This window comes from Salvelinus sp. IW2-2015, linkage group LG19 (assembly GCF_002910315.2).
Source record: "Salvelinus sp. IW2-2015 linkage group LG19, ASM291031v2, whole genome shotgun sequence".
NCBI lineage: Eukaryota > Metazoa > Chordata > Actinopteri > Salmoniformes > Salmonidae > Salvelinus > Salvelinus sp. IW2-2015.
The window spans coordinates 325,923-353,357 of NC_036859.1; the positions used below are offsets into that span (position 1 = coordinate 325,923).

Here is a 27,435-nt window from a genome sequence, read left to right on the forward strand (position 1 = left end):
CATCCTTTCACTCCCCCTCTCTACATTCTCCTCTTCTGTCTCTGCTGCTAAAGCCAATTTCTACCACTCTAAATTCCAAGCATCTGCCTCTAACCCTAGGAAGCTCTTTCCACCTTTCCCTCCCCTGAATCCTCCTCCCCCTCCTCCCTCTCTGCTGATGACTTCGTCAACCATTTTGAAAGAAGGTCGACGACATCCGATCCTCGTTGCTAAGTCAAACGACACCGCTGGTTTGCTCACACTGCCCTACCCTGTGCTTTGACCTCTTTCTCCCCTCTCTCTCCAGATGAAATCTCGCGTCTTGTGACGGCGGGCCGCCCAACAACCTGCCCGCTTGACCCTATCCCTCCTTCTCTTCTCCAGACCATTTCCGGAGACCTTCTCCCTTACCTCACCTCGCTCATCAACTCATCCTTGACGCTGGCTACTCCCTTCCGTCTTCAAGAGAGCGAGAGTTCGCACCCCTTCTGAAAAAACTACACTCGATCCCTCCGATGTCAACAACTACAACCAGTATCCCTTTCTTTCTTTTCTCTCCAAACTCTTGAACGTGCCGTCCTTGGCCAGCTCTCCTGCTATCTCTCCAGAATGACCTTCTTGATCCAAATCAGTCAGGTTTCAAGACTAGTCATTCAACTGAGACTGCTCTCTGTGTCACGGAGCGCTCTCCGCACTGCTAAGCTAACTCTCTCTCCTCTCTGCTCATCCTTCTAGACCTATCGGCTGCCTTTGATACTGTGAAACCATCAGATCCTCCTCTCCACCCTCTCCGAGCTGGGCATCTCCGGCGCGGCCCACGCTTGGATTGCTCCTACCTGACAGGTCGCTCCTACCGGTGCGTGCGAGAATCTGTCTCCGCACCACGTGCTCTCAACACTGGTGTCCCCCAGGGCTCTGTTCTAGCCCCTCCTATTCTCGCTATACACCAAGTCACTTGGCTCTGTCATATCCTCACATGGTCTTCTCCTATCATTGCTATGCAGACGACACACAATTAATCTTCTCCTTTCCCCCCTCTGATAACCAGGTGGTGAATCGCATCTCTGCATGTCTGGCAGACATATCAGTGTGGATGACGATTACCACCCTCAAGCTGAACCTCGGCAAGACGAGCTGCTCTTCCTCCCGGGAAGGACTGCCCGTTCCATGATCTCCCATCACGGTTACAACTCCATTTGCTCCTCCAGAGTGCAAGAACCTTGGCGTGATCCTGACAACACCCTGTCGTTCTCAACTAACATCAAGCGGTGACCCGTTCCTGTGAGTTCATGCTCTACAACATTCGCAGAGAGTACGACCCTGCCTCACGCGAGAAGCGGCGCAGGTCCTAATCCAGGCACTTGTCATCTCCCCGTCTGGATTACTGCAACTCGCTGTTGGCTGGCTCCCCTGCCTGTGGCCATTAAACCCCTACAACTCATCCAGAAGCCGCAGCCCGTCGCTGTGTTCAACTTTCAAGTTTCTCTCACGTCACCCGCTCCTCCGTCTCTCCACTGGCTTCCAGTTGAAGCTCGCACCTCGCTACAAGACCATGTGCTTGCCTACGGAGCTGTGAGGGAACGGCACCTCCGTACCTTCAGGCTCTGATCAGGTCCCACACCCAAACAAGGGCACTGCGTTCATCCACCTCTGGCCTGCTCGCCTCCCTACCTCTGAGAAGTACAGTCCCGCTCAGCCCAGTCAAAACTGTTCGCTGCTCTGCACCCCAATGTGGAACAAACTCCCTCACGACGCCAGGTCAGCGGAGTCAATCACCACCTTCCGAGACACCTGAAACCCCACCTCTTAAGGAATACCTAGGATAGGATAAAGTAATCCTTCTAACCCCCCCCTTAAAAGAGTTAGATGCACTATTGTAAAGTGTTGTTCCACTGGATATCATAAGGTGAATGCACCAATTTGTAAGTCGCTCTGGATAAGAGCGTCTGCTAAATGACTTAAATGAATGTAAATGTAAATAAATATACTATTAAAAGTTGCCATTCTTCTTGAATATGTAAAGAGTACAGTACTTGAATATGACATACAAATTCTCATATTAGGCCGGCTATGTTTAAACTGTGGACAATAAATGGATTTGTTCACATGCGCTACACAAAACATATTTGGTGTCAATTGATTGATGACAGATTGATGTGCAAAATAAAAATCACGTCTGTATAATAAGAATCCTGCACCAAAAAGTGCATACTTGTGCTCTTTTTTGTGGCTTCGATCTTCCGTTTACATTTACATTTAGATCATTTAGCAGACGCTCTTATCCAGAGCGACTTACAAATTGGAAATTCATACATATTCATCCTTGGTCCCCCCGTGGGGAATAACCCACAACCCTGGCGTTGCAAGCGCCATGCTCTACCAACTGAGCCACACGGGACCACCTTCGTTACACGAAGGTGTTTCGCATTTCGCTCCGCAGGTAGTATTACATTTCATTTCATTACAGTACAAACGGTTTGATTTGCTGATCTTAGCTAGCTACATAGCCGTCTTTTAACAAAATAATTGTGTAGTTTAGAGTAATTATCGTAATTACACGAGGTTAGCTAGCCAGCTATTTTTCGTCCTTCTAACGTAGTCAACACTGCTAGCAGCCAGCAGCGTAGCCAGCTAGCCAACGTCTACCGTCTACCGAATAGCAGCACTGTAGAAACTATTCATTACAACGGAACGATTTGATTAGTGTAGTGTTAGCTAGCTACATAGTTGTCTTTGTATCCAAATAATTGTGTAGTTTAGAGTAATTATCGAATACCGAGGTTTGCTAGCCAGCTATTTCGTCCTTCTAACGTAGGCAACACTGCTAGCTAGCCAGCAGCTAGCCAGCTAGCCAACGTCTACCGTCTACCGAATAGCAGCACTGTAGAAACTATTACATTACAACGGAACGACTTGATTAGTGTAGTGTTAGCTAGCTACATAGTTGTCTTTGCTGTCTTTGTATCCAAGATAATTGTGTAGTTTAGAGTAATTGTCAAGGTTACCTAGCCAGTTATCGAGCTACCTAGCCAGCTACACTTTCAAACTAAGTCAACAACGCAGCCACTGCTAGCTAGCCTACTTCACCAGCCAGCAGCACTGTATCATTTTAGTCAATAAGATTTTTTGCAACGTAAGCTTAACTCTCTGAACATTCGAGACGCGTAGTCCACTTGTCATTCCAATCTCCTTTGCATTAGCGTAGCCTCTTCTGTAGCCTGTCAACTATGTGTCTGTCTATCCCTCTTCTCTCCTGTCTGCACAGACCATACAAACGCTTCACACCGCGTGGCCGCCGCCACTCTAACCTGTGGGCCCAGCGCGCACGACCCACGTGGAGTTCCAGGTCTCGGCAGCCTCTGGAACTGCCGATCTGCGGCCAACAAGGCAGAGTTCATCTCAGCCTATGCTTCCCTCCAGTCCCTCGACTTCTTGGCACTGACGGAAACATGGATTACCACAGATAACACTGCTACCCTACTGCTCTCTCCTCGTCTGCCCACGTGTTCCACCGCCACCGAGAGCTTCTGGTCAGCGGGGTGGTGGCACTGGGATCCTCATCTCTCCCAAGTGGACATTCTCTCTTCTCCCCTGACCCATCTGTCTATCGCCTCCTTTGAATTCCATGCTGTCACAGTTACCAGCCCTTTCAAGCTTAACATCCTTATCATTTATCGCCCCCAGGTTCCCTTGAGAGTTCATCAATGAGCTTGACGCCTGATAAGTTCCTTTCCTGAGGATGGCTCACCTCTCACAGTTCTGGGTGACTTTAACCTCCCCACGTCTACCTTTGACTCATTCCTCCTGCCTCTTTCTTTCCACTCCTCTCCTCTTTTGACCTCACCCTCCACCTTCCCCCCCTACTCACAAGGCAGGCAATACGCTTGATCTCATCTTTACTAGATGTGTTCCTCCACTAATCTCATTGCAACTCCCCTCCAAGTCTCCGACCACTACCTTGTATCCTTTTCCCTCTCGCTCTCATCCAACACTTCCCACACTGCCCCTACTCGGATGGTACGCGCCATCCCAACCTTCGCTCTCTCTCCCCGCTACTCTCTCCTCTTCCATCCTATCATCTCTTCCCTCTGCTCAAACCTTCTCCAACCTATCTCCGATTCTGCCTCCTCAACCCTCCTCTCCTCCCTTTCTGCATCCTTTAACTCTCTATGTCCCCTATCCTCCAGGCCGGCTCGGTCCTCCCCTCCTGCTCCGTGGCTCGACGACTCATTGCGAGCTCACAGAACAGGCTCCGGGCAGCCGAGCGGAAATGGAGGAAAACTCGCCTCCCTGCGGACCTGGCATCCTTTCACTCCCTCCTCTCTACATTCTCCTCTTCTGTCTCTGCTGCTAAAGCCACTTTCTACCACTCTAAATTCCAAGCATCTGCCTCTAACCCTAGGAAGCTTTTTGCCACCTTCTCCTCCCTCCATGGTGCTTGCCTACGGAGCTGTGAGGGGAACGGCACCTCCGTACCTTCAGGCTCTGATCAGGTCCTACACCCAAACAAGGGCACTGCGTTCATCCACCTCTGGCCTGCTCGCCTCCCTACCTCTGAGGAAGTACAGYTCCCGCTCAGCCCAGTCAAAACTGTTCGCTGCTCTGGCACCCCAATGGTGGAACAAACTCCCCCACGACGCCAGGTCAGCGGAGTCAATCACCACCTTCCGGARACACCTGAAACCCCACCTCTTTAAGGAATACCTAGGATAGGATAAAGTAATCCTTCTAACCCCCCCTTAAAAGAGTTAGATGCACTATTGTAAAGTGGTTGTTCCACTGGATATCATAAGGTGAATGCACCAACTTGTAAGTCGCTCTGGATAAGAGCGTCTGCTAAATGACTTAAATGTAATGTAAAAATGCTCTGGGGTTTTAGGGCTCTGGTCAAAAGTACTGCACTGTATAGGGAATAGGATGGCATTTGGGATGTAGACTGACTCGAAAGCTGTAGAAAAGACCATCACTTTCTCTGTGCTCTGTGACTGTAGTAGCAGGGCTGTAGAGGAAAAAAAACGGACTTTCTCTCAGTCCTGTCAATGGCATTAGTTTAGCACTTTCTTTCGTATTTGACATGTCAGTCTCTTCAAATTCGCTCTCATTTGTCTAAATGTTGCTTGTATGTATTCATGAAACCCTGACAAAGACAGCTTGCTGTCGAAATGTTGGTGAATAAATTACTGCATCGGAGTGTCTATTCTTTTTCTTTTAATGTATGTATTTTGATTACCTGCTGAGAAGCAAATTGCCCTTCCAGGATGATAAAGGTTTCTATTCTCCTCTCTAGTCTCCTTTCCTCATTTAGCAACACATTGGCAGTAGCAGCACAGTGACAACAGCCTTGACTACAGTTTACATTCTTCACACATTTTACATAACGACATCATCCAGCCACTGGTTTCTCTCATTTAAATTAACTTGATAATGTACAAAATAATGTATGTATGGAAAATGGAGGGATGTCCATGAATTGTGTTAATAGTTAGAACAATGAAGATCTGTTATCTGTGTGGTTGCAACACTATTCATTTAATATAATATGACGGTCTCTCTATTGTTGTCCTGACATACACCACTTAATGTTTGTTTACTAATGACAACAGCCATAGGTGATGAGCCTTGACCGAACAGTTCAAATGGACTCAATATTACTGGATGTCAGAAGTGTGTACTTAGAAAAACCGATATACATTATTGGGTTCACTAGCTAATGCAACTACAAAATTGTTGTGGTGGGCTTTGCTTGATGGTGCATCAAGCACTGTAAAGTGTGTTTCAACCCATGTGAAATGCGTGGGTAAATGAGGATTTATTTAAATACATTTGGAACATGCTGAACAGCTGAAGGCACAGCAGGGTGACAAAAGGAGCACCTGTAGTAGCTAGTCTACCCTTCACTGCTCCTCTCTGAGAGATTTAAGAGATTCGAGAGCAATGATGAAGGTGAATAGTTGACACATCACCACATCTGAAATGTGGCTGCTGCCAGTGGAGTGACAGAGACTTCACAGAGGAAGAGAGGCACAGGGTACACACACACACTGAGGGAAATGTGGGCAAAATGTGGGTATATTCAAATGTTGACACATTTAGCTTTGCTAAATCTCCTTTTTGAATGCTGAGTGAAATTAAGCCTAAAAATAGGCTTAAACTATTTTTCCCATKCTAACTACCCATTCCCTCCACTAAAATTACCATATTTTCGAGGCACTGGTTAATTCACATCTTAATCCGGACACCACCTCAGTAGATGGTTTGGTTGGTAAACAATATGGTAATCAGTCTTTGCTCAAGCAAAAACAGACCTTATCTGTACCAACAGCTTTCCTGTTTACTACCTACTTCTAAAGAAGAAGAAACCGGGTGCTCTGCACATTCACTATAGAACGACAGAGGGGGAGAGAAAAGGGAAGTACTAACAAGGCGAGCACACACAAGTTTAATAAGACAGTGTTAGACCAAAAATGAGTTGCTCTGCAATGCTGACACATCAAAACCTCTCCTACGTCTACCTAACTGACATTTCCCCAAGTACACACAGACACAATTAACTAAGCAACTACTTAGATTATTTTTTTTTTTTAACAATTAATTAGATAAACAGATTTAACAATAGAAGCATTTTTTTTTTTGACTTGTGGCATTTTGACCCATGAAAACTTTTTTCAACCTTTTTTAAGGGGTTTCCCGGGTGGGGCAGCGGTCTAAGGCACTGCGATAGAGGCGTCACTACAGACCCGGGTTCGATCCCGGGCTGTGTCGCAGCCGGCTGCAACCAGGAGACCCATGAGGTGGCGCACAATTGGCCCAGCGTCATCCGGGTTAGGGGAGGGTTTGGGCGGCCGGGATGTCCTTGTCCCATCGCACTCTACCGACTCCTTGTGGCAGGCCGGGCGCATGCACGATGACACGGTCGCCAGTTGTACGGTGTTTCCTCCGACACATTGGTGCGGCTGGCTTCGGGGTTAAGCGAGCAGTGTGTCAACAAGCAGTGCGGCTTGGCGGGGGTCGTGTTTCGGAGGACGCATGGCTCTCGACCATCGCCTCTGCCGAGTCCGTACAGGAGTTGCAGCGATGGAACAAGACCAACTACCAATTGGGGAGAAAAAGGGGGAAAAAGTAAAATAAAATTTATACAAAATATATATATATATTGTTTTATCTAGTCTTTTTTGTGAACTTACACACCTCAGTCTTCAGTATCTGTTTTGTTCCTTTGATGTAACAAGAGTAAAACGTTTTTTTTTGGTGACTTAAGGATGAACTGTGTATTATGCCAACTATTACAGTGAGTTGTAGCTTGTAATAATCCGCACACGTGCACACACACACTTACCATAGGGAGGTGCAGGTCTGTCAGGCACGTTTTTCTTTGGATGCATAACAGGATTGTCTGGCTTCTTATCCCAGCATAAGAAAAAAAACAAAGCACACAAATCCAAAATGAACACTTTAAAACATAGTTATTAAACAGAAGCTTTAAAGAGCCTACATTTTGTCTGGACAGTCATACAGTGGTTCTCTTTCAGTCAGACAACCTTGGTACAACATAAACTCAGCTAAAAAATAAATGTTCCTTTTTCAGGACCCTATCTTTCAAAGATCATTCGTAAAAATCCAAATAACTTCACAGATCTTCATTGTAAAGGGTTTAAACACTGTTTCCCATGCTTAAACAATTAATGAATATGCACCTGTGTAACGGTCGTTAAGACACTAACAGCTTACAGACGGTAAGCAATTAAGGTCACAGTAATGAAAACTTAGGACACTAGAGAGGCCTTTCTACTGACTCTGAAAAACACCAAAAGAAAGATGTCCAGGGTCCCTGCTCATCTGCCTGAACGTGCCTTAGGCATGCTGCAAGAAGGCATGAGGACTGCAGATGTGGCCAGGGCAATAAATTGCTATGTCCGTACTGTGAGACGCCTAAGACAGCGCTACAGGGAGACAGGACAGACAGCCGATCGCCCTCGCAGTGCTAGACCACGTGTAACAACACCTGCACAGGATCGGTACATCCGAACCTCACACCTGCAGGACAGGTACAGGATGGCAACAACAACTGCCCGAGTTACACCAGGAACGCACAATCCCTCGATCAGTGCTCAGACTGTCCACAATAGGCTGAGAGAGGCTGGACTGAGGGCTTGTCCAGACATCACCAGCAACAACATCGCCTATGGGCACAAACCCACCGTCGCTGGACCAGACAGGACGAGTCACGGTTTTGTCTCACCAGGGGTGATGGTCGGATTCGCGTTTATCGTCGAAGGAATGAGCGTTACACCGTGGCCTGTACTCAGGAGCAGGATCGATTTGGAAGTGCAGGGTCCGTCATGGTCTGGGGCAATGTGTCACAGCATCACCGGACTGAGCTTGTTGTCATTGCAGGCAATCTCAACGCTGTGCGTTACTGGGAAGACATCCTCCTCCCTCATGTGGTACCCTTCCTGCAGGCTCATCCAGCATAACAATGCCACCAGCCATACTGCTCGTTCTGTGCGTGATTTCCTGCAAGACAGGAATGTCAGTGTTCTGCCATGGCCAGCAAAGAGCCAGGATCTCAATCCCATTGAGCACATCTGGGACCTGTTGGATCGGAGGGTGAGGGCTAGGGCCATTCACCCCAGAAATGTCCGGGAACTTGCCTTGGTGGAAGAGTGGGGTAACATCTCACAGCAAGAACCGGCAAATCTGGTGCAGTCCATGAGGAGGAGATGCACTGCAGTACTTAATGCAGCTGGCGGCCAAACCAGTTATGTTTGCTGAAAATAAACTCAGTTGACGTTTCTTTTTTTTGCTGAGTTTATTATGGGGAGTCGCGACTTCGGTTGAAAGTTCTACAATCATGCCTGACTAGGCCAATGAAATCCCCACCTTGCTGGAAGCCCCGCGTTCCAAAGGTGATAAGCGTCAAGCGGGATTCATTCCTTAACTTATTCCGCTTTTCACCTAAGTGTGAACAGGAACAATTCACGCTACTAAAACAAACAATTGGAACAAGAGGGTGTCTTACGTTGCGCCAACTAAACTGTCCCTTAGTTCGTAAGGTTCCCATAAGTTTCTTAATCACAAACAATTACCTATTCTTCAAATTGCTTGGCCTGGCTATATCAATAAGATGGCTAACGCGACCGAACGACAAACAAGCTGGGTTCGAGTTTGCGACCATGTCTTGGTGGTTCCGATAGTGACTTCCTGAGTTGCGGAACGTGGAGATGGTTTGGGTCGTTGGTCGGCTTGAATGTCTCCCGGCTCCTGTGCGCTCTGTCGCCGGTTACGGGAGATTACTCGAGGAGAGAGGGCAACCAGGTTCTGTGGGTATCCCCCTGCTCCCTGTGTCTGCCTTAGTTATGCACCTCTTGCCTCTCTTCCCAAAACAGTCCGGGTCCCACCTCGGTGATCTGGTCCTACGTAGACTTTTGAGACCAGGCTAGCTAACAAGCGCTGCATACTAGCTATTCCTGCCTCCCCACAGTGGAGTTGCTTGGGTAGCTTTCTTGTTTAGTATACGTAGCATTAAGTCTCTTGGTTATTCTAAACGGACCGTGCTGCAGTCAAAGAGGTTAGCTAGCCTAGCTTAGGCTAAAGAGCCTCCTGACAATGGCAACCCCATTCCTACTTAAAATTCCTGGAGTTGGAGGGATTAGAGAAAATGGGGGTGGCATGCTCCTCTAATGAGGAAGTAGTCCCCAAGCAGCTGCACCCCTCCACAAAAACATTACTGTGACACCAGTGCCCCCAAGTTTTGTTACGACAAAAGGGGTACTATGTCAGCCATTGCCGGAGCCCTCTGTGCCCATAAGGGGGCTGGGCTTCATGCAGCCTGTACAGTCTCACGGAAGCACAACATGTGTTGGAAGCTTTTCCATGTTTAAAGTCCCTCTGGTACCCCACATTCCATGGTGTTCACATGGTTAAATGGGTACATCAATCTCCACAGGGTGGGAGTAACAAGTTGGATGATTTGCTCTCTGTCTACAAGGGTGCACCCCTGCCCCATAGGTGGCACATTATTGAGATGCATTGCTGATTCCTGCCTGTAGGCTCACTCTTCCCTATGAGGTGTCTAGTGACGCAGGTTATGGGCCCTGTAGGCGATTGATGGTTAGTAGCGAAGTCGAAGGAACTAGCAGAGTTGGACACAACCATGCTATTATCCCATATACAGTCTCTGTGGTTCATATGAACTCCAAAATGTCCCAGTCCACAATGTTGCTCCCCGTCCTGTCAGACGGCACCTCACGGGAGGCTCGCTGTCTGCTCTTACTAATGGCGCACATGCGCAGTATTGCCTTGGATCATGTTAACAGTAACGTCAGGGTGCAGGTTAAAATTTGTTGTGTGTCCCCCAATGTTTCTACAGCGGCATCAAGTTGACTGTTCCCGAGGCCTCAGTGCCCATTTTCAAGGGTTATATCCTCCTGTCTCCAGAAGCTGTCAACCCGAGTGGTTCTTATGTCGGAGATCCAGGACGGCTGGTACAGACGTTATTACCTGGTTTCAAAAAGGGACGGGACTTTGCATCCCATTGTAGACCTACATGGCCTTAGCAAGCACCTAAGAGTGTAAAGAACTTAGAATGCTCACGATCTTCTGGCTATTACAGCCGATTGGCTGGTTGCGGGGAGGCAAGCAGTGTTAGAGACATCCATGCTACTGTCTCTAGGGCTAGGCTTCATAAAAAAAAAATGAAAAAGAGCTGTCTGACTCCATCTCAATGCATTACATTTCTGTGTCTCGAGCTAGACTAATTCGCATACGTGCTTCTCTATTCCCACGGTGGGTTTCCCGGGTTCCGGCGGCTCTGCCTAGCAAATTTTCAGCTGGGTCACAGTGCATTTTTGCCAGAGCCTACACCTACTGGAGGTGATGGAAGTCCTTCCCCTGGGGCTATTGTTAATGTGGCCCTTCTAGCGCTGAGTGCTAGCCACTCGCAGCCAAGGCCGGTCGCGTCGGGTGTCTCTGTCAGGCCTTTGGGTCATTGCCCAATGATGGGACCTTCTGCTAATGTCAGGGGGCTCCCATAGGCCAAGTTGTATCCCGCAAGGTGCTCACGACAGACGTACCTCCCCGAGGAACGTACTGCATATCAGTTAACCAGAGCTACTAAAGGTGTATCTGGCGCTCAGGCACTTCCCCCTGCTTTTGTCAGGCCAGCTTGTGCTCGTCAGAAATGACAATATGTCAGTGGTGGCCTGTATCAACAGACGGGGAGAGACTATCCCTCCTAACCTTAGCTCGCTCCCTATTGCCGGGGAGCAGTGCGCACATGGTCTCGCTTTGGAGATGCATGTCCACGGTTGCCTCAACTTGGGTGCAGATCTTTTATCCAGTTGGGACCCTCTCTCTCAGGAGTAGAGGCTGAATTTTTGGCAGGGCTGATGTTTATCTTTACGCATTGCAAGAAATTATCACACAGTCATCCAGAACAGCTGGTACTCTCGTGCATGCTTCTGTGTTGCTTGCCTCGAAGCGAGCATAAAAAGGCATTTAGCTCGTCTGGTAGGCTCACGTCATCTGGGTTTCCCTTTGTACAGTCCGTAATAGTTTTCAAGACCTGCCACAACCGACGGTCGTCAGAGCCGGAGTAGTAGGATTCAATCTTAATCCTGTATTGATGTTTGCTTGTTTGATGGTCCATCTGAGGGCATAGCGGGATTTTTTTAATAAGTGTCCGGATTAGTCTCCCGCTCCTTGAAAGCGGCAACTCTAGCCTTCAGCTCAATGCGGATGTTGCCTGTAATCCATGGCTTCTGGTTGGATTATGTACGTACGGTCACTGTGGAGACGACGTCGTCAATGCACTTATTGATGAAGTCTATGACTGAGGTGGTGTACTCCTCAATGCCATTGGATGAATCCTGGAACTGCACATGGAAACAAAGATCGTACTTTTTTGAGAAATGTCCTCTGGTCTGATGAAACAAAAATAGAACTGTTTGGCCATAAGGACCATCATTATGTTTAGAGGAAAAAGGGGGAGGCTTGCAAGCCGAAGAACACCAATCCAACTGTGAAGCATGGGGGTAGCAGCATCATGTTGTGGGGGTGCTTTGCTGCAGGAGGGACTGGTGCACTTCACAAAATACATGGCATCACGAGGGAGGAAAATGATGTGGCTATATTGAAGCAACATCTCAAGACATCAGTCAGGAAGTTAAAGCTTGGTCGCAAATGGGTCTTCCAAATGGACAACGACCCCAAGCATACTTCCAAAGTTGTGGCAAAATGGCTTAAGGACAACAAAGTCAAGGCTATCACAAAGCCCTGACCTCAATCCTATAAAAAATGTGTGGGCAGAACTGAAAAAGTGTGTGCGATCAAGGAGGCCTACAAACCTGACTCAGTTACACCCAGCTCTGTCAGGAGGAATGGGCCAAAATTTCACCCAACTTAGTGTGGGAAGCTTGTGGAAGGCTACCCGAAACATTTTGACCCAAGTTAAACAATTTAAAGGCAATGCTACCAAATACTAATTGATTGTATGTAAACTTCTGACCCACTGGGAATGTGATGAAAGAAATAAAAGCTGCAATACATTATTCTCTCTACTATTATTCTGACATTTCACATTCTTAAAATAAAGTGGTGATCCTAACTGACCTAAGACAGGGCATTTTTACTAGGATTAAATGTCAGGAATTGTGAAAAACAGAGTTTTAATGTATTTGGCTAAGGTGTATGTAAACTTCCGACTTCAACTGTAGCTTCTCTGTTCTGCCGGTCAATGGAAAATCCCGCCAGGTCTATATTATATAAAGAATTGCACTGTTGGTTAGGGCTTGTAAGCATTTCACAGTCAACCTGTTGTATTCAGAGCACGTGCTCTGTGAGGGACATCCTTATGTTTCTACAGGAGTTTTTCGAGCAGGGGCAGGCATTCTCTACGTTAAAATTGTACATGGCCGCTATCCCAGGGTGTCACGTGGGAATTGACGGAGCCTCACTGGGGGCCCACCACCTGGTTTTGAGGTTCCTGGAAGGTGTACGTCGTCTCAGACCAGTCTCTAAACCTATTGCGCCGCACTGGTTTTGGAGGCACTGCGTACGGCCCCCTTTGAGCCTCTAGATCTGAAGATCCTATCCTACGAAACCTCCCTGCTCATGGCTTTGGCCTCGGCTAAACGTTTTGGGGACCTCCACGCGTAGTCTGTACACCCTCCTGTACTCAGTTCGCCCCTGGGTGACTAAGAGTTTTTGCTTCCGAATGTCCTGGCTATGCCCTATAGGTCCTTAGCTTTTTCGCCGCCTCCTTTTGTTTCTGAAGAGCAACAGAAGTTACATGCCCTGTGTCCGGTGAGAGCTTTAAACAAATACGTTGAACGGACCCGGGATGTCCGGTAATGTGATCAGCTTTTTGTTCAGCTCACGGCAGGAAACTCTAAGCGGTTTCTCTCCAACTAGATTGCGGAGGCTATGTCCCTGGCATATAGCAGCAAGGGGCAAGGGTTACCTAGTGGTGTATGCGCCCACTCCACCAGGGGTCTGTAAGCTTCTTGGGCGTTGTTTAAAGGGTTGACTATAGGAGATATTAGTGCTGCGGCGAGTTGGGCATCACCACACACTTTTGTGAGGTTTTATCTCTTGGATGTCACTGCTCTCAGTGTGCTTACAGCTGGGGCAAGGGAAAGTCACTAGGCAGTGCACGTAATATCCACACTGATGCATCTGGCGGGGCCAGGTCTGGGTGGTCTGCTGTGGACCATTTCATTTAGTATTTTTTGGGGTCGGCTTGGGGAGTGATTATCTTTCTCCATAGTATGTTGTACCAAAGTTGACTGACTGAAAGAGAACATAACTTTATGACTACAACTAAAAGTTCCCTGAAGGAGGGAAACGAGGCATAACAGCTGTTTGGCCCCGCGTCGCCTGTTCCTGGGCTCGGTGAAGAGCGGTAATAAATTAAGGAATTAATCTGAGCCTCACGCATATCAGCTGTGGAAAACAGGGTTTCCAGAGAGGCAGGGATTATTAGATCATTCGAAGGAAGTTGCGAGAGTACGATATATATTACTTACATCCACAAAGCACTCTAACTTACATTGTTTGACATTTGACTAAAGTCTGCAAATCCATCCTTTCCTCCAAAAGCATTGCCATCAAAAGAGTTCACTGTTCCAAAGTCATCTACAAGAACATTACAGCCATAAACACACTTATGAAAACAACCGAACACTTAATATGGAAATATATTGTGAACAAACTAGCTACTAAACACTGACTGAGGCTGAAACTACAAATTCACAATAATTTGAGCATTTTGCTTATTCTAAAAAGCCTTAGGTGCTATTTCCAGAACAGGGGGTATGTGGCGTGACTGTTTAAGTTTCCATGACTTGCCAAACCTGAAAAGCCTGAAGACTGACGTATTCATCTGATTCATCTAACTAATTACAGAACTGAAGTGGATTACTGTTAGCAGCATTGTGATGGAGTTGTTTTCAAAACACTGTGGTATGCCTTTTGAAATACCGGGGGAAAAAATGACCAAAAAATAACAAATTGTAACAAAATATGTTTGTTGTTACTTCGGAGCTATTGTGACAATAAAGGAGCGCATTCATGTGTGTTACTGTGTTACGCAGTGTTTTCCTTCCCGTGGCATAGCTCTAAGTCTCCCCCCCAGTGTGTGCCTTATTCCTGTGGAGGTCTGTCGTTTCACAGGTGCGTAGGAGTGTGTTACCCCTAATTTAAACCAACTTTCTCCTCTTTCAGTGAATAAGGCATAAGGGCGATTCCATGCCCGCGGGAGCTGAAATATTGTTGGTATCTCAGATTGTTCTGGCAATTGTCACATAGAAACTTCATTAGGGAGGAAGTATGTTTGAAATGCTTTTTATATTTGTAATCACAATCTATTTTTTAGAACATCATGATGAAAGTGGCCATTTTAGGCCCATTTTAGACCTATACATGCATTTACATTTACATTTAAGTCATTTAGCAGACGCTCTTATCCAGAGCGACTTACAAATTGGTGCATTCACCTTATGATATCCAGTGGAACAACCACTTTACAATAGTGCATCTAACTCTTTTAAGGGGGGGGGGGGGGTTAGAAGGATTACTTTATCCTATCCTAGGTATTCCTTAAAGAGGTGGGGTTTCAGGTGTCTCCGGAAGGTGGTGATTGACTCCGCTGACCTGGCGTCGTGAGGGAGTTTGTTCCACCATTGGGGTGCCAGAGCAGCGAACAGTTTTGACTGGGCTGAGCGGGAACTGTACTTCCTCAGAGGTAGGGAGGCGAGCAGGCCAGAGGTGGATGAACGCAGTGCCCTTGTTTGGGTGTAGGGCCTGATCAGAGCCTGAAGGTACGGAGGTGCCGTTCCCCTCACAGCTCCGTAGGCAAGCACCATGGTCTTGTAGCGGATGCGAGCTTCAACTGGAAGCCAGTGGAGAGAGCGGAGGAGCGGGGTGACGTGAATCAATGACATGCCTCCTGTAATACAATATGATATGTGAACCGTACATGATACAGACAACATATTGGTGTCATTATAATATATCCCTTATAGTGTGCTCTAATATATGGAGCATGACTTGATTTTGAAATGTAAAAAATCTTATTAATTTATTCAACATTTTTTTATTCAAAATAATTAATTTATTCAAAATAAATATCTAAAAACTACAGTTTTTGATTTTGTTCATTTTAAGACATTGTTTGGAACAACATACTCTACAAGTACATCAAATTTGCAGAGTGGACTCTCTGCTAGGTCTGAAGGTATGATCAATTTTATGAGCGCCACCAACACAGTGAATGGGAAAATTGATTCAAAGGGAACTCCCTCTGCTGGTGACTGGTTGAATGTCCAATCCTAAAGGAGGGCTGTGATTGGTTTATGACTTATAATGTAAATTTCTATGTATAAAATGGGTTATATTATTAAAAGTACCAGATAGTGTACTCTTCACATTTCCAGAGTAGGCTGAGTGTTCAAATCATTAAGAACACCTACTCTTTCTATGACAGACTGACCAGGTGAATCCAGGTGAAAGCTATGATCCCTTATTGATGTCACCTAAATTTACATCAATCAGTGTAGATGAACGGGAGGAGACAGGTTAAATAAGGATTTTTAAGCCTTGGGACAATTGAGACATGGATCGTGTATGTGTGCCAAGACAAAATATTTAAGTGCCTTTGAACGGGGTATGGTAGTAAGTGCCAGGCGCAGCGGTTTGAGTGTGACAAGAACTGCAATGCTGCTGTGTTTTTCCACACTCAACAGTTTCCCGTGTGTATCAGGAATGGTCCATCACCCAAAGGACATCCAGCCAACTTCACACAGCTGTGGGAAGCAACTCAATATTAGGAGGGTGTTCCTAATGTGTACACTCAGTGTGTCTTTTTGCAGGCTAAATCAATAAGGGTAGTTTTGAGATATTAATAATAATATTTTTTTATGTTGAACAAATGAATGTGAAAATGTATATTTCAGAATATTGACATACTCCATATTTGAGGGAAAACCAAATGTGCTGCATCATGTCCGGTTCACAGATCATAGGTTCTTATTTCATCATGATTTCCAATTTGAATCTGGCGGAGATTTGTCCATAATGCACACCAGTTCAACAGTAGGGGATCAAGGGAATGTACAGGGGATAGAGAGGAGGAAGGAGAGAGAGGGCAGAGGAGAGCTGAAGTGGTTAAAGCAGTGGTGCCAGTGTTCTGGTGTGCTGGACACACACACAACACAGTTTCTGTTATGTTCGGCCTACGCTGCGCCTCCTGTTTTTCCAGGGTTATTTTTAGTTGGCCAGCAGTTAAATGCGTTGGTAGCCTACTAAATATAGACCAAGCCACAGGAAAATATGAAGCCACTGAGTTTAAATTGGATGCCATTAACTAATGCCAAGAAATAAAGTCTAAATGTAACCAGGGCAGGAATGAACAAGTTTTTCTTCAAGAAATCTTGCACAATTCAACTGACTTTCTCTCTCTCACTTAATGATCTAGAGATAAGGGTATGATTATTCTGTTCTGCTTCTAAATCTTGTGAAACTCCCCCCGAATTACTGTTTTGATATTTTGACAGCTTGTTGTAAAACACGGAACATGATCTCAATAACTGATAAGGTGCTGAAAAGTCAGTTTTATCTAGTTAGTTTTCAACCTAAATGTAATTTACCTTACACCAGATCATTACAGCTAAAGTGTCACCAGCAAATAGCACCCCACACCATCACACCTCCTCCTCCATGCTTCACGGTGGGAACCACACATGTGGAGATTATCCGTTCACCTACTCTGCGTCTCACAAAGACACGGCGGTTGGAAACAAAAATCTCACAATTGGATTCATCAGACCAAAGGACAGATTTCCACCGGTCTAATATCCATTGCTCGTGTTTCTTGGCCCAAGCAAGTCTCTTCTTATTATTGATGTCCTTTAGCAGTGGTTTCTTTGCAGCAATTTGACCATGAAGGCATGATTCACGAAGGTCTCCTCTGAAGAGTTGATGTTGAGATGTGTCGGTTACTTGAATTTCCTCTTGTGGAGCATTTATTTGGGCTGCAATCTGAGGTGCAGTTAACTCTAATGAACTTATCTTCTGCAGCAGAGGTAACTGGGTCTTCCTTTCCTGTGGCAGTCAACATGATAGCCAGTTTCATCATAGCGCTTGATGGTTTTTGCGACTGCACTTGATGAAACTTTCAAAGTTCTTGAAATGTTCCTCATTGACTGACCTTCATGTATTAAAGTAATGATGGACTGTCATTTCTCTCAACTTATTTGAGCTGACATAATATGGACTTTACCAAATAGGGTAAAATCTTCTGTTTATCTTCTGTATACCACCCCTACCTTGTCACAACACAACTGATTTGCTCAAACGGATCAAGAAAATAAATTCCACAAATTAACTTAAGGCCCACCTGTTAATTGAAATGCATTCCAGGTGACTACCTCATGAAGCTGGTTGAGAGAATGCCAAGAGTGTGCAAAGCTGTCAAGGCAAAGGGTGGCTACTTTGAAGAATCTCAAATATATTCATGATTTGTTTAACAATTTTTTGTTTACTACATGATTCTATATGTGTTATTTCATAGTGTTGATGTCTTCACTATTATTCCACAACATAGAAAATAGTAAAAATAAAGAAAAACCCTGGATTGAGTAGGTGTCCAAACTTTTGACTGGTACTGTAGGTACAAAAAATAGAACAGTTTTAGACATAAGTGAGGCCTGAAGTGCTTTCTTAACCTAAAATAATCATTTGTAATTTGTATATTTTTACTCAAACCTCCTTTGGGCTGGATTAAATGGGCTCACAGGCCGGATGTGGCCGTAGTTTGCCCACCCCTGGACTAGCTCTTAGTGCCAACGTGGTGTGTGTGGTGTAAAATAAAGGTTGTGTACAGCAGATGAGAGGTAGCTACAGTATATATTGGACTGTACATTCGTTTGAGTGCCTTCCTTGTATTTATACTTCAGCTACGTTAATCTATTTTTATTCCATTGAGCTCCATCTTTGATTGTATTACTTTACTACTCCTTTTGTTCTATTCTTACAGGCCATTATCAATAAAATGTCACAATACGATGCAGTGCGTTCGATTAGGCTGCTGGGGATAAATGTGTAGTTCTGACTATGCTCTTCAAGAGGTGATGATATTACAACCAAAAAGTGAATGTTATTTAACAATCCCTTGAAAATGACACACAGTTGTCAATGGTTTTAGCGGAGATGGGGGTCTCCTTGGCCCCCAGCAGGCAAATCGAACACTCTGCACCTTATTGTGACTTTTTATTGATAACGACATATTGTTGTCGCATTGAGAGGTGAACCTACAAGTAAGTAAACACTGCTCATGTCTACAATGTGCATTCTGTATGACAAATAAACTTGACTTACCTCTGCATTTGAGAATTTTTTTATTTTATACAAATCCCAAATATAAATTAATTGACCTGAAAGGCTACTAAAGTGTGACTTTGTCCTCTTGTTTCTTGGATAATTACATTGTTTTGTTCACAAGCTAGGTTGTTTTTCAATATTTGTTTGAGTTTGCTGCAACTGTCTGCTGGTAGTGAAGAGACACAGATTCACATCTCTGACAGACATGGAGTGCCCTGTCACCATGTTTTTTTTGCACCACCCATTAAAGGTGCAGCAAAAAACTTCTTACCTAATGACTCAAATATTTGCGTGTACATTGTGCTTGATTGAACATGGAACACTCCAAAAACCTTTTAGTAGTTTCTTATCAGTAAAACACCCAAATACTTTAATTTTGCTCCTAAATGTATTTGTGTGCGCCTACATTTCAACGTATGCACTCCTTGTAAAAAATGTCAGCCCTGAACTACAATAACAAATAAGATGCATCACTCCGCATTTTGTAGCATGGTAGGCACTTTGTTGATTCTTGATATTCAGTTGTAAAACTGTATCTGTTTTTACTATTGTACCTTAGGGATTTTTGAAAGTCGGGACAATCATATTTTAATATTTTTTTTGCATTATTTTAGCTCAAAAATTACATTTGGGAGAATTTTCTAAGAGGAAAGATTTGCTTTTGGAATTTTCAAAAGATAAGTAATGTTATTCATTTCCATGTCCAGTGGTTCGTTCTTTAAAAGATGCAGCGTACTGCAGCACAGCTTGCGTGGTGCCGCAGAATTTTATGCCACATTATTTTAGAGCCAACCACTGGTACCATTAATGCTAGTTAGTGCTAGTTTGACCACCAGAGGGCATCATTGACAAGCATTTGATAGCCTTCAATAGTGGCTGTACTAGAGAATTTAAAACCTTTTTTTGTAAGAACATAGTATATGGGACCAATTTTAAGAAATTTTGCTTAATTAATTTCATTAATAATATGGTGTTTCTGTTCCAAAAAAAAACAAAAAACCCTCTGGGTTTCTGTTAGGATGGAATGGAAAATATGGCGCTGTACAACTTGATGGTCAGGAGGCTACAGTACTGGGCTACTTAGCTAAAGAATCCCTATGTCGTGCGGGCATGCGGAAGACCGAGGTTCAATTCCCCGATGGGGAGGAAGGAGTAGGCTGTCCTGGTAAATAAGAATTTGTTCTTAACTGACTTGCCTTGTTAAAGTAAGGTTACACTAAGAGCGTAACATTTCTACACCATAATTGTAGTCTAACCAATATCCAAACGGAGAATCAGTCAAAATAAAAATCTCATTGATTTATCAAGGACCAGTCCCTGTGCTTGTCTCAGAGCAGCACAAAACGGTGCTAAAATAGTTGTAGGCTATTGCTTCAAATCCTATTGCTTCTAACTTCAATATGCTCTTTAAAAATATAAGACTTACACAATTTTTATTAGCACATTACTCAACACTAGTGAGACTCATGTCGTCTACGGTAGGCCTACAGCATATCGAAAAATCTGACGTGACTCTCCGCCAAAAGCCACCTCATGGGTCTCCCGGTGGAGGCCGGCACGGGTATCTGTAGCAACGCATTCTGCATTGCGATGCAGTGCCTTAGACAGCTGTGCCACTGGGGAGGCCACATCCACAAAGTATCAAAATACAGGAAGGTGTAACAACAGTTTTGGTAAGTAATACTGAGGTCGTGCACAATTATCAGTTTCTATTTAGGTTTATGTCACCCATTCATTGTCAGAGACACAGTAGGACCCAAAAGCATAATCAGTGCTCTAACTCCCCCTTGCGATGGTCTGGAGCAATGAAGTGGTGACGCAGGGTACCGTACCTAACCACAAATTACCTCTAAGTACCGTAGCATAATCACAAAACTTTTAGTGGAGCAACCACTGCAGGCTCTATGCCTGGAAATTCCCTTGTCTGGAGCAAAGGATCCCAATTTCAATAGCTCCAAAAAGTGCTAATTTGTTTAAATAAAATAGTTCAAATTAATATTCACTGAAAAAGGATCTTATGTAGTTTCTTGAAATAGCACTCTCGGGAATTTAAAAAAATTGGTCCAGAGATTTGGTCAACTGTCAGATTTGTCTGAAAGCCTAACTTAATCAGGAATGTCCTCATTACATGTAGGGCAACAAGGTCACTCATGGTCTGTAAAGTTATCTACTTTACAAAAAATATTGAAATCACCATTGTCACAAGCAGGGGTTGTCTGCCGGGCAGAAAATCTTTGCCAGTGTGTGTTTCAGTGTTTCTGTTAGAAAAATTTGGTGCCGGACATGACCGGAAAGACTTTCATTTATCGGACATTTGAGAAATTACCGGACATCCATATGCATTCAGATCAGACCTGGCTCAGCCAGCGCCATCAATAAACGAGGAATATTGGTCAAATGAGCCACATTTACGTGTCCTTAAATAGCCTATAACAAATTACAAAAACACTATTTATTGTGTTTTGATATGTAGCATAAGGAAAACTTTATAGCCTTTAAAAAAATAAATATGTAAATATTTTTTTTTTACTAAAAACAATAACTGTCACCTCGCGGTTCAGCTGTCGGAGATTTGAGCACTAAAGGCAACAGGGCATTGCATACACAGGCTTATGATTATATATATATATATATATATATATACATACATACACACACAGTGCATTTGGAAAGTATTCAGACCCCTTGACTTTGTCCAAATTAAAAAAATTACACACAATACCCCATAATGACAAAACAAAAAACTGTTTTTTAGAATTATTTGCACATTAACAAAAAATTAAAACAGAAATACCGACTTTACAAAAGTAATCAGATCCTTTGCTATGAGACTTGAAATTGAGCTCAGGTGCATCCTGTTTCCATTGATCATTCTAGTTTCTAAAACTTGATTCGAGTCCACCTGTGGTAAATTCAATTGATTGGATATTATCTGGAAAGGCACACACCTATCTATATAAAGTCCCACAGTTGACAGTGCATGTCATATCAAAAACTAAGCCATGAGGTCGAAAGAATTGTCCGTAGAGCTCCTAGACAGGATTGTGTAGAGGCACAGATCTGTGGAAGGGTACCAAAAAAAAATGTGCAGCATTGAAAGTCCCAAGAACACAGTGGAACCACCAAGACTCTTCTTAGAGCTGTCCACCCAGCTAAACTCAGTAAACAGGGAGAAGGGCCTTGGTCAGGGAGGTGACCAAGAACGCAATGATTACTCTGACAGAGCTCCATAATTCCTTTGGAGATGGGAGAACCTTCCAGAAGGACAACCATCTCTGCAGCACTCCACCAATCAGGCCTTTATGGTAGAGTGGCCAGATGGAAACCACCCCTCAGTAAAAGGCACATCCCACTTGGAGTTTGCCAAACGGCACCTAAAGGACTCTCAGACCATGAGAAAAAATATTATCTTGTCTGATGAAACCAAGATTGAACTCTTTGGCCTGAATGCCAAACTCCACGTCTGGAGGAAACCTGGCACCATCGCTACGGTGAAGCATGGTGGTGGCAGCATCATGCTGTGGGCATGTTTTTCAGCAGCAGGGACTGGGACCTAGTCAGAATTGAGGGAAAGAATAGAGCAAAGTACAGAAAGATCCTTGACTAAAACATGCTCCAGAGCGCTCAGGACCACAGACTGGGGTTAAGGATCACCTTCCAACAGGACAACTACCCTAAGTACACAGCCAAGACAATGCAGGAATGGCTTCGGGACTAGTCTTTGAATGTCCTTGAGTGGCCCAGCCAGAGCTTGGACATGAACCCGATTGAACATCTCTGGAGCAACCTGAAAATAGCTGTGCAGCGACGCTACCCATTCAACCTGACTGAGCATAAGAGGATCTGCAGAGAAGAATGGGAGAAACTCCCCAAATACAGCTGTGCCAAGCTTGTAGCGTCATACCCAAGAAGACTCGAGGCTGTAATCGCTGCCAAAGGTTCTCCAACTAAGTACTGAATAAACGGTCTGAATACTTAAGTAAATGTGATTATTTCAATTTTTTATTTCTAATAAATTAACATTTTCTAAAAAACTTGTTTTTCCTTTGTGATTATGTGGTATTGTGTGCAGATTGATGAGGGGGATAAAAAACAATGTAATACATTTTAGAATAAGGCTGTAACCTAACAAAATGTGGAAAAAGCCAAGGGGTCTGAATACTTTCCCGAAGGCACTGTATATCACACAATTAAAAAGACATATAAAACTTAATTTAGCCAACAAATGCCTCAACATAATTAGACAAAACACATTTTGCATATTTAAAGAACTGGGTTTCAATTATTTGGTTTACAATAATGACAATGATATACAATAATAATAAATGATAAAACAAATTATTATAAATACATGCAAGTTCCAAAATTGCATCCTACCTGAATAGCGAGTTGCACAGTAGCCTTCATATTGCCGCGCCAACGTTCTTCTCATCTTAGTCCACCACAATATTAAAACTAAGGACATTCCTCTTGTAGATTGTTCACTTTAGGCATAGTCCTTTTTTCTCTAACTTTGGTTTTACATCAATGAAAAAGGCCTCCATCTTCAAAATCAACAGTAGCCTAGGTAAGGCTCCTTTCTAGCTCTCTCAGCAGCAGGCGCACCTGCGCGCAAGGAGTGCTGCTGAAGCACGAATTCGCTATAGACAGCCTCTCCGGGACAATTTGGCTGGCTCCAATTTTATTTATCGCATTTTCATTTATTTATTTTTGCCAAAAGCCGGCAATTAGGCCTACCGGCTAACAGAAACCCTAATGTGTGCGTGTGTAGGCAACATGCTCGGTCCATTTGAAAGTATAGTCTAGTAGCCTACTGATGTCACAAGCATGATAAAAAAAATTAGGGAGAGAGATTTTCAATGGATGGAATGGATTAACCTTTTCAACGCTAGTTAAGGATCTTAAGGATCCCTTACAAAATAGTTTGTGGCATATTTGCTGCAAACGAAAGTGTGACAATTTTTTTTGCCAGAAGTTTGCCACTAGTGGTGAATCTGCAGCAAACCTTTGGCAACAATATTTATTGCCACGAATGGCAAACAGTTCGCCAGAGGTTTTTTTCTGGCAGACAATTCTCTCAAGATTCAATCTGTGGCAAAAACATTTATTTCCACTAATGGCAAACAGTTTACCAGAAACCGTTTCTGGTGAACACGAGTTCCAAGACCAGTAACCATTGATGACCAATCAGGGTGAATAGAAACATCTCTATTCAAAATGGAAACCAAGCTATTTAGATAGCTAGCTAGCTAACTACCTACCTACCAATGTTGTGTGGTGAGTGTCTAACTTATTACACTTCCTAATAAACTTAAACATTTTATTAGCTAAATGATGCCTAGTTAGCAATGTCTTGTTTTATGGGATAGAGTGAAACATTTTGTTGATACCAGTTTCAATCTGTCAGAGCCACTGTCTTGCTAGCGCTTAGCTAGCTATCATATTGTTGCACAATTAATAATGTGATAGGTTGTTAGCTAACTAAAAACATTTTGGGGTGAATAGGTTGCTGCCTTTTAATACCATGTCAAAATCCTAGTGTCATGGTTCAGTAGCATGTTAGCTAACAACAGCTAAGCAACAATATGAGTTTATTTGACATCAAAGCAAAACTTCACTTTTGCAGATGGATAAAAAAAGAGATTGATAAGGTAAGCAAATGTATGTATTCTCATAAATGTAATTCATTCTTTGTAAAAATTAGGTCTTTCAATTAGATCTTTCATTGCTTTACACTAGTAGGAGCTAGCTCATCTTGATCGTGTTGTTCCTTCTCTCTTTCTAGAAGCAATCAGTTACAAGGAAAAATACAGATTGAAGCCTTCAATCAAACTGAGGACAGAGAAATGTGTGTGCACCAGACAGGTCAAGACTTCTTGCATGCTGGGTTGTTTGGATATCCAAATTGCTGGGTTGCAGGCATTGGGTCAATAGTTTAGTTGTTTTCTGTAAAAAAAAGGTTGGATTGTTGGTGCTGGGTTATTAAGGTTGAGCAAGTGTCGAGACCTGGCAACTTAAAAAAGTATTCTATTTGTTATTTTTAAAATGTTATTTAACTAGGCAAGCCAGTTAAGAACAAATTCAGCCTACCGGGGAGCAGTGGGTTAACTGCCTTGTTCAGGGGCAGAACGACAGATGTTTACCTTGTCAGCTCAGGGATTCGATCAGCAACCTTTCGGTTACTGGCCCAACGCTCTAACCACTAGGCTACCTGCCGCCCCAGGTAGTGCGACTTAGTGACTGACTGGGTGGAAACCAGCTAACTTTATTTCCACAAACTAAGGGTGTTTGGCTGACTGAAAACGGTAAGTAACAAACGTTACGAACTATGAATTTGATGGTCATTCAGGTTAAATAGGACAACCTATCAGAATTAGGTGGTTTGAGCGTTAGTTAACGACCATTAGCTAGCCATTTTCTGTGCATATACCTCTGGCTGTTGTAACGTTTGCTAGCTAACATTAGCCTCGCTACTAATGCTCGCGAGGCTATGTTATTGGCGTGTTTTCACAGAACATTGCTAAATGTACAGTGGGGAGAACAAGTATTTGATACACAGCTGATTTTGCAGGTTTTCCTACTTACAAAGCATGTAGAGGTCTGTAATTTTTATCATAGGTACACTTCAACTGTGAGAGACGGAATCTAAAACAAAAATCCAGAAAATCACATTGTATGATTTTTAAGTAATTAATTTGCATTTTATTGCATGACATAGGTATTTGATCACCTACCAACCAGTAAGAATTACGACTCTAACAGACCTGTTAGTTTTTCTTTAAGAAGCCCTCCTGTTCTCCACTCATTACCTGTAGTAACTGCACCTGTTTGAACTCGTTACCTGTATGAAAGACACACTCTCACACTGTCCACACACTCAATCAAACAGACTCCAACCTCTCCACAATGGCCAAGACCAGAGAGCTGTGTAAGGACATTTTGCTGGTTGTTTGCTTAAGCTATTCAAGTATTTTCTGTGCTATATATAAGGGATAATGTATACTTTATAAACGTAGAAAAGCATGCCAAATTGCTAAGGAAATATGCCCTGGAGCTTTACAAAGCGCTATAAAATAAATAAAAGGTTGAGATTTTTATTACACATTTTAATAATCTAATGTAAGACATCAACAATAAACACCTTTAAACACTTGTTGGACAATAAACATGGAGGCAACATCAATTAATTTAGTTGCATTTTATGGAAAGATTTAAGAATGAAAAGGTTTCTTCTTTACATGGTGTGATAGCAGACATATTTGGTCTATGAAAATATATATTTAAAATGTTAATACTAAGAAGAATGTGGGAAAAATGTACCGGTTGTCCCGTCTTTCAAGAATCTCTTATCTAAATTATTTACTTTTAACATTGGAGTCCTGTAAAAAAAAAAAAGGGGGGGGGAATTGAACAACATTACCAGAAACTAGAAATACATCTATTGTTTTAGAAACATTATAAAGCATGCTCATCCATTATTTGTGATATTTGGTGTATTTATGGCAAAATATATTTTGGCTGGTAAACAATGTGAGTAGCTGGTAGATTTTTCCATCTACCTGCCACAGTGGCTGGTGGACCAAAAAGTAAATTTCCCATCTTATACCCAACCCTGCTTACCTGTAGGCTTGGGGCTGGGCCAGGAGCTGTGGGAGGTGAAGAGAGCACTGCAATCAAATGGACTGCCACTGGGCTGAGACAGAGACAATGAAAGGAAGATAAAAACACTTAAAGGCCCAGTGCAGTCAAAAATTTGATTATCCTGTGTGTTATAAACACTCACCAGCCAGTTTATTAGGTACACCAGCCCATTCACAAAAACGGATCGCTCCTACATATGTGGTTTGCTATATAAAGCAAGCAGACAGGCATCAAGGCATTCAGTTACAGTCCGATTGAACGTAAAATTACCTAAGCAACTTTGAGTGTGGTATGATTAGGGCTGTGGTGGTCATGCATTTTGTCAACTGGTGATTGTCATGCAAATTACTGCCGGTCTCATGGTAACTGACCGGTCTATTAACATAAACACGTTTAGCATCTCCTGGGTCCATGCATAGCCCACAAGCCACTGATGCAGACCTTTGGAACATCTACATTTAAAAAAGAAATAAAGCCATTTAATATAGCCCACACCATCACAATAAATCCATCCACCATGTGATAACATCCGGCGCCGGAAAGAGATGGCCGCCTCGCTTCGCGTTCCTTGGAAAATATGCAGTATTTTGCTTTTTTATGTGTTATTTCTTACATCGGTACCCCAGGTAATCTTAGGTTTCATTACATACAGTCGGGAGGAACTACTGAATATACGATTAACGTCAACTCATCATCGTTCCTACCAGGAATATGACTTTCCCGAAACGGAGGCAGTGGTTTGCCTTCCACCCAATACAATGGATCTGATCCCAGCCGGCGACCCTGTGCGACGCCGTAAAAGGGGCAAACGAGGCGGTCTCTGGTCAGGCTTCGGAGACGGGCACATCGCGCTCCACTCCCTAGCATACTACTCGCCAATGTCCAGTCTCTTGACAATAAGGTTGATGAAATCCGAGCACGGGTAGCATTCCAGAGAGA

General features: G+C 43.7%; 1 long non-coding RNA gene across 7 annotated transcripts in view; it reads right to left on the bottom strand.

Moving 5' to 3' along the window:
- LOC111979275 (uncharacterized) overlaps positions 1 to 27,435 on the bottom strand; it is a 74,182-nt gene that overhangs the window by 26,096 nt on the left and 20,651 nt on the right. For 3 of the 7 annotated variants that reach the window (XR_002879299.2, XR_011481557.1, XR_011481556.1), the window contains exons 4-5: positions 26,476 to 26,548; positions 7,316 to 7,379 (exon numbers count right to left, since the gene is read on the bottom strand). This is a non-coding gene — a long non-coding RNA (uncharacterized lncRNA). Of the gene's footprint in view, positions 1 to 6,402; positions 7,069 to 7,315; positions 7,380 to 26,038; positions 26,235 to 26,475; positions 26,549 to 27,435 lie in introns of those variants that run through there. The other 4 variants (XR_002879303.2, XR_002879302.2, XR_002879301.2 and 1 more) reach the window with 4 other exon arrangements.